We start from the raw sequence: 10,722 nt of genomic DNA on the forward strand, positions 1-10,722 counted from the left end.
GTTAGACGAAGACAGAACGAGCAGAGGCAAGGGGTGTGCACCCTGGACTGGGTGAACGCCGGCGAAACGGAGGCAGAAAGAGAGAGAGAGGTCAGGAGAAATGGCTAATTCCGGATATTTATGTAGGGGGTAAAGTAGGGGTTGTTACGGGCCTCGAGATCGCCGCTATAACCCTGGAGAGCCAGAAGCGACCAACTGACCAGAAAATTAACCCTCCAGTCGATCGGATGGAGTCGAACCAGCGGAACAGGCCGATGCCTTGACTATCTCGCGTCAAGCCTTCGACTTTTTCCACTTTCCACGCGAAACCTCGTGGTCCCTTTGAATTATCGACCAAACCCCCCTTTTGGATGGCGGCAGCCTTCCTTCTGGTTCCGCTATCAGGCCATCGTTTGTCCAGCAAAATGCTATCGTGTCCCCCTTGCTGCCATGGGGACTCCTTCGATTCTACTGATTTCTTGATAGGCTGTTGGGGTTGGTGCGCTCGTCGAAACGTGGAAACGGCGCTTGTGGGTTTCGCTGTACGATTTTATAGAGCGAGAGGGAGAGAGAGAGAGAGAGAGAGAGAGAGAGAGATGAGTTTCGAGGAGTTCAAGATGCAGCAGAGTTTTGGGAGGATGGATTTCTCGGAAGTTTCTGTTGGTTATACGAATTGTTCTTGTTGAGAAGATAAATCGTTTTTCGATCAAGTTGTTGGTACTACTGCATTTATCGCGTTCGTTTAATCATCTTGCTGATCGATACTGTTAGATTTTAGTAAAAAGCAAGATTTAGATCACCGATGTTGTATGGTACGTTTCAAAATATTTCCATGTACCTGTCAGGTTTATGGTTTCAACAAGCAGTTGATACGATAGAATTCACTGATTCTCCGCAATATTTATCAGGCTCGTGTCCAGACAAATGAATCGAACGAGCACAAATTTTAGAGTATTAACTAAAATTTCAAGTACATAGAATTCATATGAAAAATGTTTTACTGTACACATCTTATTCAACTCTTTACACCTTGGATTATTTAATTCTTATATATTTGTGCTTACAGTATTATAAATATATTCGCAACTGATGATACCATTTTAGTAAAAGTATTAGGATGTAACATACGAAATATCCAATTTCTTTTTGTCCCTGTTCCAGACCATTTTTCCTATCGAATCTTGATATTCTTTCGTAGATCGTTTGAAATAAATTTTCTAATTTTTTCTAATTTCCTAATTTTCGAAGTTTCTAATTTTCAAGCACAATGCATCTTCCTAGAACTCGGTGGTTTCAGAGTACAACCTAATACCGCCTTAATATAGCTTCAAGGCACAGCTTGATTAAAATAGAGATCTTTATGATAGAAAAAAACATGAACAAGTGGCAACTATCGCGCAGAAAATCGAACTAGTCGCGGAACAGCGTATATAAGGCAAAACAGAATTCATTGAGACAAAAGGAAGAACAGAACGATTACTACCGAAAACCGAAGGAAAAGCAGACACGGGTTAATCGGAGGCAGACAGTGCGAATCAAGCGGATCGTCCGGATAAACCAAGGCGACTCGCGCGCAGACACGACCGTGCCAGACCAGCGTTCCCCAATAAAAGTCAACAAAAGACTAACGATTCATTCGGCTAATGGAAAAGTCCGAAAACAGAAGCGTACCACCCACCCCCTCGCTTTGCCCCTTTTCTCGGCCGCCGCCCCTTGTCGCCCTCCACCCCGTTTCTACCGTTCATAATTAAGCAGACTTTTAGCAGATTAGATCCGCGATTTCGCGCACGCCTCGCTGGCCGTTCCGTAAGTTGTCACGACGAGAGCCGCGGATTCTTTTTCAATCTCGACGAAATACCATCGCATGATATTCGTTCATCTTCTTCTATCATCTTCGCGCCAGTTTCTGACGTGATTTTTCTTGTTATCTATTTCCTTCGAACCAGGAACTTTCCTTATTAAGGAATTTGGAGATTTTTTACATTTTTTTGTTGAAAAATTAAGGTATTTTTTTCAAGCAATTTAACACATTCTTTTATTAAAGAATATGGCGATTTTCGTTCGTAAATAAAAATTTTATTATTTCGGGAGTTTCTCAAAAGCTGGAAATTCTTTTTAGAACGAGCAATATTTTGAACAATTTTTCGAATCCGGATTAAACATTGTCTAAGTCTTCTTCAATAATTTAATATTAAAATACTTCTTCTCAGCTATCGAGAAGTATAGAAATCAGCGAAGATGAACTTCATATCTTTCCCGTATCGCTGCTTCGAATTGATACTGGCACAACGAGAAGAAAGTTCTGCGCTATCGATGCCAAGCAACGATATAGTTCTCATATGTTAAACCCTACCATAGCCTTCTTAAAAATTCCCCAAAAATCGCCCAATAATTCCACCGTCTCTTCGACGGGTTTCAAGACGTGTAGAATGTTCCATCCTCCGCTCTCTACCCCATAGAATTAATTACCGCTGCCTGGAAGAAGGGGCCATTTGAAGGAGGAACCAAATCTCGAAGAGGAGTTGTGGAATCGTTGTCCCGCAGTCGCGAGATCTGTCTTAGTCGACCTTAATCCGTTCTACTATCCGCTGTAAGACACTAGACGAGGAAGAGGAGCGAGAAGAAGAGAAAAGAAAGCAGGAAAAAGAGGCGTTTGCATCCCCTTAATCTGCCCTCGAGTTCTCTCGAAGCGAGCTAAGCCCCTTGTCGGCATATTGCGACGATTCGCGGCTATAAAAACGCGCGAGAGGGTCTCGCGAGAGGGTGTCGGCGAAACGAAAGGGGTTGTCGGCTTGGCCGAGTGACAAATGGCTCGGAATAATACCAGCCAGCCCGAACGAGTCGGCACCCAACGCCCAACATCCGCCGCGCTGGTTCCCCTCAAGCTCGTCTCGGAGGAACCGTGGCTGGCCCTCCGGGGCTTACTCTGACAATATCGTTAAACGATCTTCTTTGTTTTCGTTCCGTTTCACCGACACCCTACACCCCGCCATCGATCTATAACCGTGTTGAATGCTGATGAACTTTCTTGTCTTTTGGAAATTGATTTCAGTCTTTGACGATAAATAGAGGTTGGCGAACTTTGCGGATGTTTGGTATGTGAAAGGATGGTACATTAACTCTTTTTCGCTGTGGATTGAAAACGATGGTGGGCTGTGATAAATATGTTGCAAGATTTTAGAAAAGTTATTTCATCTTGGATATAATTATTTACCTATTGTCAATATATGCTTCTCGTATGAGAAATAGGAAATGCCATAATAATTTATGTATCGCCGTGACGATTATAAATTTCAACGATTTGTAAATATAAAATTGGGGAAAATAATTAGAAATTGATTTCGCCCTCTAAGTATGTGCAATTACCACTCACTGCCTATACACCAATTTGCTAATTAATTAAAAATTAAATCCAACAGTAAAAAGAATTTAAAAAATAGGAGAGGTAAATAAAATATCATATTTACTTAATTAGCAGAGTTTTCCAAGCAGAGAGTTGTATTTTGAAGATATTCTGAGACGTTGGAGGATTTCTGAGCTGTGATCGAGATAGAGAGGATTTTTCAGTAGATCCATCCCTGCCGCATCACCGTTTTTTCATTAACTTCCCCTTAAAGAAATTCGATTCTTCGAGGGAAAGGGACAGAATGGACGATCCAGATTCGACTGCACGGCGGCTGGACGGAGGGGAAGAAGAGGTCGGCGAGGACACAAAGCTACTTTAAATAAAGGAACGCTCCATCCATTGAACCTATTGTCAACCTCTGACGTTGACTGAGCGAACGGCAGGTCCACAGAATCCATCATCTCCATAGAAAACCTTAATTATTTTCTGATGAAAGAAACCCTCTCTCTGCTTCGATTGCTCTTTTGCCTTCTTCTTCTCCTCCGCCCTTCCCTCTTCCTTTTTTCGTTCATCTTGAACTTGGAATCTCTCCGTTGAAGTATCGAAAAAGTCATGAATTGTTTATAATATTATTTCACCTTGTATTCCTCTGCAGACGTCTCTTCGGTTGAAAATTCTTGCAATTGCCTCTCTGACCGTCATAGAGAATCTAATTTGTCTTTTCTAAGATCTCCTGCACTTTTGAAAAATCAGCCTTATTATTCGAACTGGTCCACCAATTACTCTAAAAGTATTTTTCTGTTAACAGTCGATATATCTTTCGTGTAGTTATTTTCTTACCTCCTAAAAAAATTGTTTCCCTGTAGAAAATAATTCCATTATTGAATTGATTTATAAACTACTGAGAAATATCGAAGAAAATTGTAAGATTGTTAAAGGGTAGAATTATGAAATTTGAAAATTGTAAAAGACAAGTCTGCACCTTAAACCGCGTAACTCATCAATTAACCAATATTATCAATCGCTGCATTACTATACAAGATATTTTTAAAATTCTTTTTCTTCCTTACAAACGCTGTTTCAAAAACGATTCCTTCCACAAATCCACCACAGAAGCTCCTCTAAGTCATACATCCGTCAACGCGATAGTAGAACAACGTTGACTTTCTCTCGGCGATAAAAATTTCTCGGCGCAACATTTCCCGGATCCGGCCTTTGGATCGAAAGTTTGAGGTCCCATCGTGGCTCTGGAGTGTTCGCGGGTCGTGCGTAGGTGGCACGACAAAGCAGAGATGAAAGAGCGCTCAGCCCCTTTCCGGTGGCATTCAAATGTGGCCTTTCTAACCATGCAACCCCATATCTCCCGCATCCTTTCCCTTCTCTCGGTGGAAAACGTTTCGGGGAAAGCAGGGGCACGTCGACCAGCAACAGCAGCCCATCTCCACCGGTCCGCCAAACAAATGACGCTTGAAACAAACGAAAGACGGCGACGGCGTTTGTCTTTTGTCCGTGCTGGCACGCACGGAATCCAACCGTGCCTTCGCCGGAGGGGGCGGGGAATAAAAAAATATCGCCGCCGGATTTTTGTCTCGGTTAGCCAAACGATTCTGCTTAATGGTTCGCGCAAAGCTTTCCAAGAGGGAGATACCAGCCTATGGATTCTTCGATGCCACCCCCTTACGTTCGTGTTTCTAATTTTTGACGGAGCACTCGTGTGTTGCAGATGAGACGTGAGATTTTCAGAGAGAAGCGTGACTTTTCATTGAACAAATTTTTGGTCCTCTTTTCTTACCGTTAGAAATTTTTCTTCGAATCTCTTCTATGTGCGTTTCCAATAAAACCTGAATTTTTCAGGGAAAGGGATTTTTGTAACATACGGCTTACAATTAAACTTCCAGCGAATCTTTTTTATTTTAGTGATCTACAAGTTATTTCTTCAATCTACTCTCTCAATCTTGACAGAGGATTTATGTATCGATTCGCAGCACTCTGAGAACAACAGAGTTAATAGGTCAACATACACTGACCGTACTTTTCTATGTTAGAGAAAACCTTTTTTGAAGATTGAAAAAAAAAATTGATTTCTTCTACTACTATTCCAGTACATCTACTATAAATATATATTCACAAATGAGAAACTACGAAACAGTTGGTAGTAAATCTTTAAAAGTATTTTTATATAAAATTGTCACTTTCAGGTCGTTTAGTTGCATCCAGAATAGCCGCGAATTCAAGAATGAAGTTTCGTAGTAGCAACGATTAACAAACGAAAGACTGAAATTTGCCTATTCGTTGGATAGTTAAGACGTCAGCCAACGTCTTGGGTAGCAAAACGATCGGAGACGTTGATCGTTTGAGAAGGGTGAACGGAGACACCGTTCACAACGGGCTTCTCCCTTTCTTTCAATACCTTAATGTCAGCGAACGTTACGAGCTTTTGTCTCCAACTCCCCCGCCGCCGGTGCAAAGGGGTTTTCACCACCGCTTGAATCCTACTCGAGGATGAAGCTTTATTTAGCAGATGATATTTACGACTTCCAATCCCGCGCGACCCTCCCAACTTTTATATTGTCTTTGGCGAAGTTTCGACGCTGTTGCCTCGGTCCATCCCCCATTCCTCTCGTTCATCGATTCGTCTTCGGGCTTCGATCCCTCTTTGTCCGACTTCGTGCTGCTTCACGATTCGAGAGCTGTGTCAAACTATGACGTGAAAGTAGTCACACTTTGTGGATGGAAAAAAATTTGAACACTATGGAACTTTGCTGGAATATGTACGCCAAGGGTTGAAGCATTCTGTGTTTTTGCACAATGGACGTTAGATCATTTCTCGAGTATCGCGGTGGAGTTGCACGATAACCGATTACAGTTTTAACTCTGTACACGCTTTTCAATACTTGAGAAATTTCTGCGATAGTTCTCTTAAGTTCGAAAGTGAGCTTGATACTTATTCTCTGCTACATTTTTAAACTGAATCATCTTTCAATAATAAATAAAGAATTAATTCACTGTTCGAGACTTATATAGTGAGAAACACAGGTAGGAAAAGTTATCATACCAAATTAAGCTTAATTCGTTTAGAATTATTATCTGAAGTAATAATTTTGAAAGCGGGGAACGTATTTGATTTTTAAACAAAATCTCCGATTTTCGATTCGACTATAATGCTTTCTTTATGTTTTTTATATTCTATATTTTCCTATTTCATCGTGTTTCTGACGTTAGCAATTGATCGAAACCCTACTATTTCGATATGTTGTCAGCTAGCTAGTCAAAACGATGCGAAGCCTCGAAAAAGCACGACAGAACCGTCATCCGATCCTCCATTTCCGTGAAGCGTTTCCAGCACTCGGGCTGGAAACAAATATGCGTGCACGTCTGTCTTATCGTCGAGCCACCCTTCATCCGAGATTGTCATCCGGGTTACGAGCAGCTGTAAACACCAGCAGCAAACATAATATAACGAACGCTTCGGGCTATGCGTGAAACAAACCTTCTCTCTTATAGTTATTCCTGCGTACGGATTAATCCCTTTCGAAAAAGGCTCCTGTGCCTTCCTGAACAATTGTCGATGAAACTTGTCGAAGAAACTTCAGTAACCTTCGTCTCTCGATTTGTAATACTTGAAAAATCACTTGGGGAATTTTGACGAGCGAAGAGAATAATATTTTAGACTAGCAATTATATAGAATTCAATTGTTTATATAGATTCCACAGTTGAAGTATTGGAAATATAACGGAGAAATACTTCACTATTCGAGAATTAGCTAGAATACATAATGATAGTGCGACAATTTTCGAAATGGGACACGCGTATTGTCGTTATTGACTAAGATAATTAAAATAAAAGATCACGGAAGAAACGAGCAAAGTAAGTCATTGGTCCCTGTATCGTCTCATTAGTCATATTTTCTGCTTCGTATGCTAGAAACGCGTATGTAGTAACAGGCGGCATTAGTCAGACGCGCCATAAATCCTGATACGAAGAAAAAACTATTAGTAGCATGAATAGAAGAATTATTTGTATTTACTAGTTATGTTTCCAACCATTCATGATGGAAACTAGTAAGTAGTAACAGACTATTCGGGCCAGACACAGTACTAAGCGAATCTACCTTCCTAAAACGAATTAGAAACACGATAAACGCGGTGAATGGATAGGAAATTTCCGCAAGAAAAATCGTTTGCTAGCCATCTTTCCAACCACACGTGGTAGAAACTCGCAAGTAGTATCATATAACACAGGGCAGGCGCGTTACACAGTAAATCCACCATACTAAAGCGAATTGAAAATACAACGGATAGCACAAATAGATAAAAAACTTCTACAAGAGGAATTATTCGGTAGCCATACTTGCAACCACGCGTGGTACGAAGAACTCGAAAGTAGTAACGGGCGGCACTGGTCAGACACTATGCTTCGCCTACACTGAATCACTCTCTTTTAAACGAATTAAACACACAACAAATGGCATGAATACGTATAAAACTTTTATAGGACCGTTTGCACTTTTACGCGCACTGTGGAAGGTCGTAAGTCGTAAGTAGTAACAGGTGGCACTAATCAGACGCGTCATTTAATTTATTGGGTTCTCCAGAAAAACCGGACAATGAATCGACCTTTCCAAAATGAATTAAAAAGCAAACATACAAACCCGAACAAGAAGAACGTGTTTGTACTTTTGATCTGTAAAACAAAGCTACATTTCTGCATTGTAAACGGAGAATGAATTAACAATCCTGGCAAATGAACAGCGAACCTATCGAAAAATCAACAGAACCGAATCCAAATTCCGGAACCTTTAACATTTCATACCGGATGGTAAAATCGCGTTGGAACGCTGATCCCTTTCTTGCTGAAACACCCACAGATCCCGCCACCCCCGATAAATTATATGTCGATAAATTAAAGCGTGCCGGACGTCCGCCGATAAAAATCGAAGATGCGAACCGACCAAGCCGATGGAGGAGAGAGCAAAAGGCCGGTGGTAACAGCGATTCATTTTTCATCGACCTAACCGAATTTGTCGAACTTGGGAGCCGCGCCAAGGGTGGGATCTAATTTCAGGGCCATTACGATGTATACGAGCTTCACCACCCTCCACCGACATACTCTACCCCCGTGATCGCCGTGAACTATCATTTGTACGAATTACATCGACCTGCCTTCACTATATCTGCGATCGTTTATTATTATTAGCATCGAGCCAACGCGTCACGCTTCCGGGACCAAAGGATCCTCCATTAATCCTTCCGGAAACCTTTGAGGAAACTTGGAGATATAGGAAATCGAAGTTTCCTTGTTATAATGCAGCTTTCGCGCAGGTGAAACGTAGCAAATTATTGGGGTTGTTGGAATATGATACTTAGAAGACCTCTGAGAAATATTTGGAAAATAATTGACCTTCTTGGAAAATAATTTTTAAAAGACTTTTAGGGAAAATATGTTCGGTGATGTTGAAATACATCGAATTCGATAGTTTCGACGATATTTCGTCTTTTTATAAAGAATTTTTTATACGATGAAAGTATTCCGATATTCCGATATTCCGATATTTAAATATTAGGTCATAAATTATTAAAAGTATGTAAATATTAAGTAATATATAAAATACATATGTCTGTGTCTTTTTTTAATTAAGATAAACATACTTCCATACGTCATCAGAGTAGATTTAGTTTTAATGGAAATAACATTTCGCTGAGATTGATGCACTAAAATTTATAAAATTTTCAAGGCTAGTGCGATCGAAAGAAAATTTCGAAAACTAGCGGTAAACAGTACATTCATTGGTAGTATCCTTGGGAAATTTCATTTTTCTCATCTCTGTAGGCAATTTATCATCCTGTATCATACGTGCATACAAACCTAAGAACCACATCGGCATTAATTTAAAAAACCAGCAAAGACTCGAGATCGAAAGATCTGCCCTTTTACATTTCAGGAAAGTAGAGCATCCGGAAGAAAATAACTCCGGCGTGAATAAATGATAGGAGCCGAAAAAAGTTGGCGGGCATCCCTTCAGCCGACCAGTTGGTTGTACGTTCGCGAGGAGGAGCTGTCCTTTTAATACTTTTTGTCCTTGCAAACCCAGCAGCAGCGCTCTCCTTGCCGTCAGAAGGGTGCATGTTCTTTTTCTTTTTCTCTTTCCCTCCTTCTTTCCTCTTTTTTTTTATCCCTTGCCTGTTCGTTCGTTGTCAGCCTCTCGCAGCCCGAGCACTTTAGATAATAAGGCCAGGATGCTCGGGCTCGGACGAAAGGGTAAATTGGGTATTCGTCCGAGGAATTATCTCTCTAATTTCTTTAACGTAGCAGTCTCTCACCTTGCTCTTATGTATGCGTATAATTTTCATCGTCGCGGATCGGGGCTTGCCTCGAATCCCCGCCATCGCCAGCCAACCCACCCTACGATGCTCTCTCCTCAGGATGAAAGGGTTCATCTACCTGATGGAAAAGATCAGAAGAAGTCGAGAAGCCGCGTTAAATAATTCCTGATCCCTCCTTCGCTGACCCTTCCTGTACGCCTTTTGCACCCTTTAATCAGGCGCAACTGTCTCGTCTGCATGACCAGCGATCGGAAATCTTTAGCCGTCTTGAAAATGTATGAGGTACTGCGATTAGAAGAACTGATGGCTAATCGATTCTGTCTTGATCAGTGTTTCTGCTAGATTTTGATAGTGGTGGATCGCTTCAGTACATAGTTTATATAAAGTTAAATATCGAAATCAGTGGGAATGAACAAATTAACCAATGTTAGGTTAACGTTAACATTGCTAGGATCATCCAACTTTTATATTTTATTCTCACTCCTGTTTCAGCCAGTAAAAAGAATTTCTGATATTTTAAGAAACTTAACGTAAAATTGAACCGAGTAATCATGCACACTTTTCATATTTTGTCCAAACTGTGAAAATATTTCTTAACGTTAATAAAATAGAATTCAGTCGAAAATGATAGAGAAAACGAAGCAGAGTTACGACGATAAAATCCTAATATTCTGTTAGAAATAAAAGATATCCTAACGCATCCAGACAACGGATCTACGTACAGCTTCAATTGCACACTCTACAACAAACAGTATCTTTCGAATGCCCAGATACCGACCAATTTATCAAGTCTCCCAACTTTCGTCACCTCGTCGCATTTTACAGTATACAATCCACAAAAGGCTCATTGCCAGTAGCTACAGTCTTCCATATGGAACAAAGACAAAGTTTAGTACCTCTGAAGCGGAAAACCCTGACCAGTCACGGTTTCTCTCGTCTGGATCGAGATCGGTGAAAGAGAGCCGGCCGAGAGCCGCAGGCGGCCACACCGCGATTGAAAGAACGGCCCCAATCATCGACTCTGGAAATGCATTTTCCGTCTCTCTGGCTTCTGTGCCCGACGCCGTGGCGGC

This window comes from Bombus impatiens, unplaced genomic scaffold, assembly GCF_000188095.3.
Source record: "Bombus impatiens unplaced genomic scaffold, BIMP_2.2 scf_0268, whole genome shotgun sequence".
NCBI classification, from domain to species: Eukaryota; Metazoa; Arthropoda; class Insecta; order Hymenoptera; family Apidae; genus Bombus; species Bombus impatiens.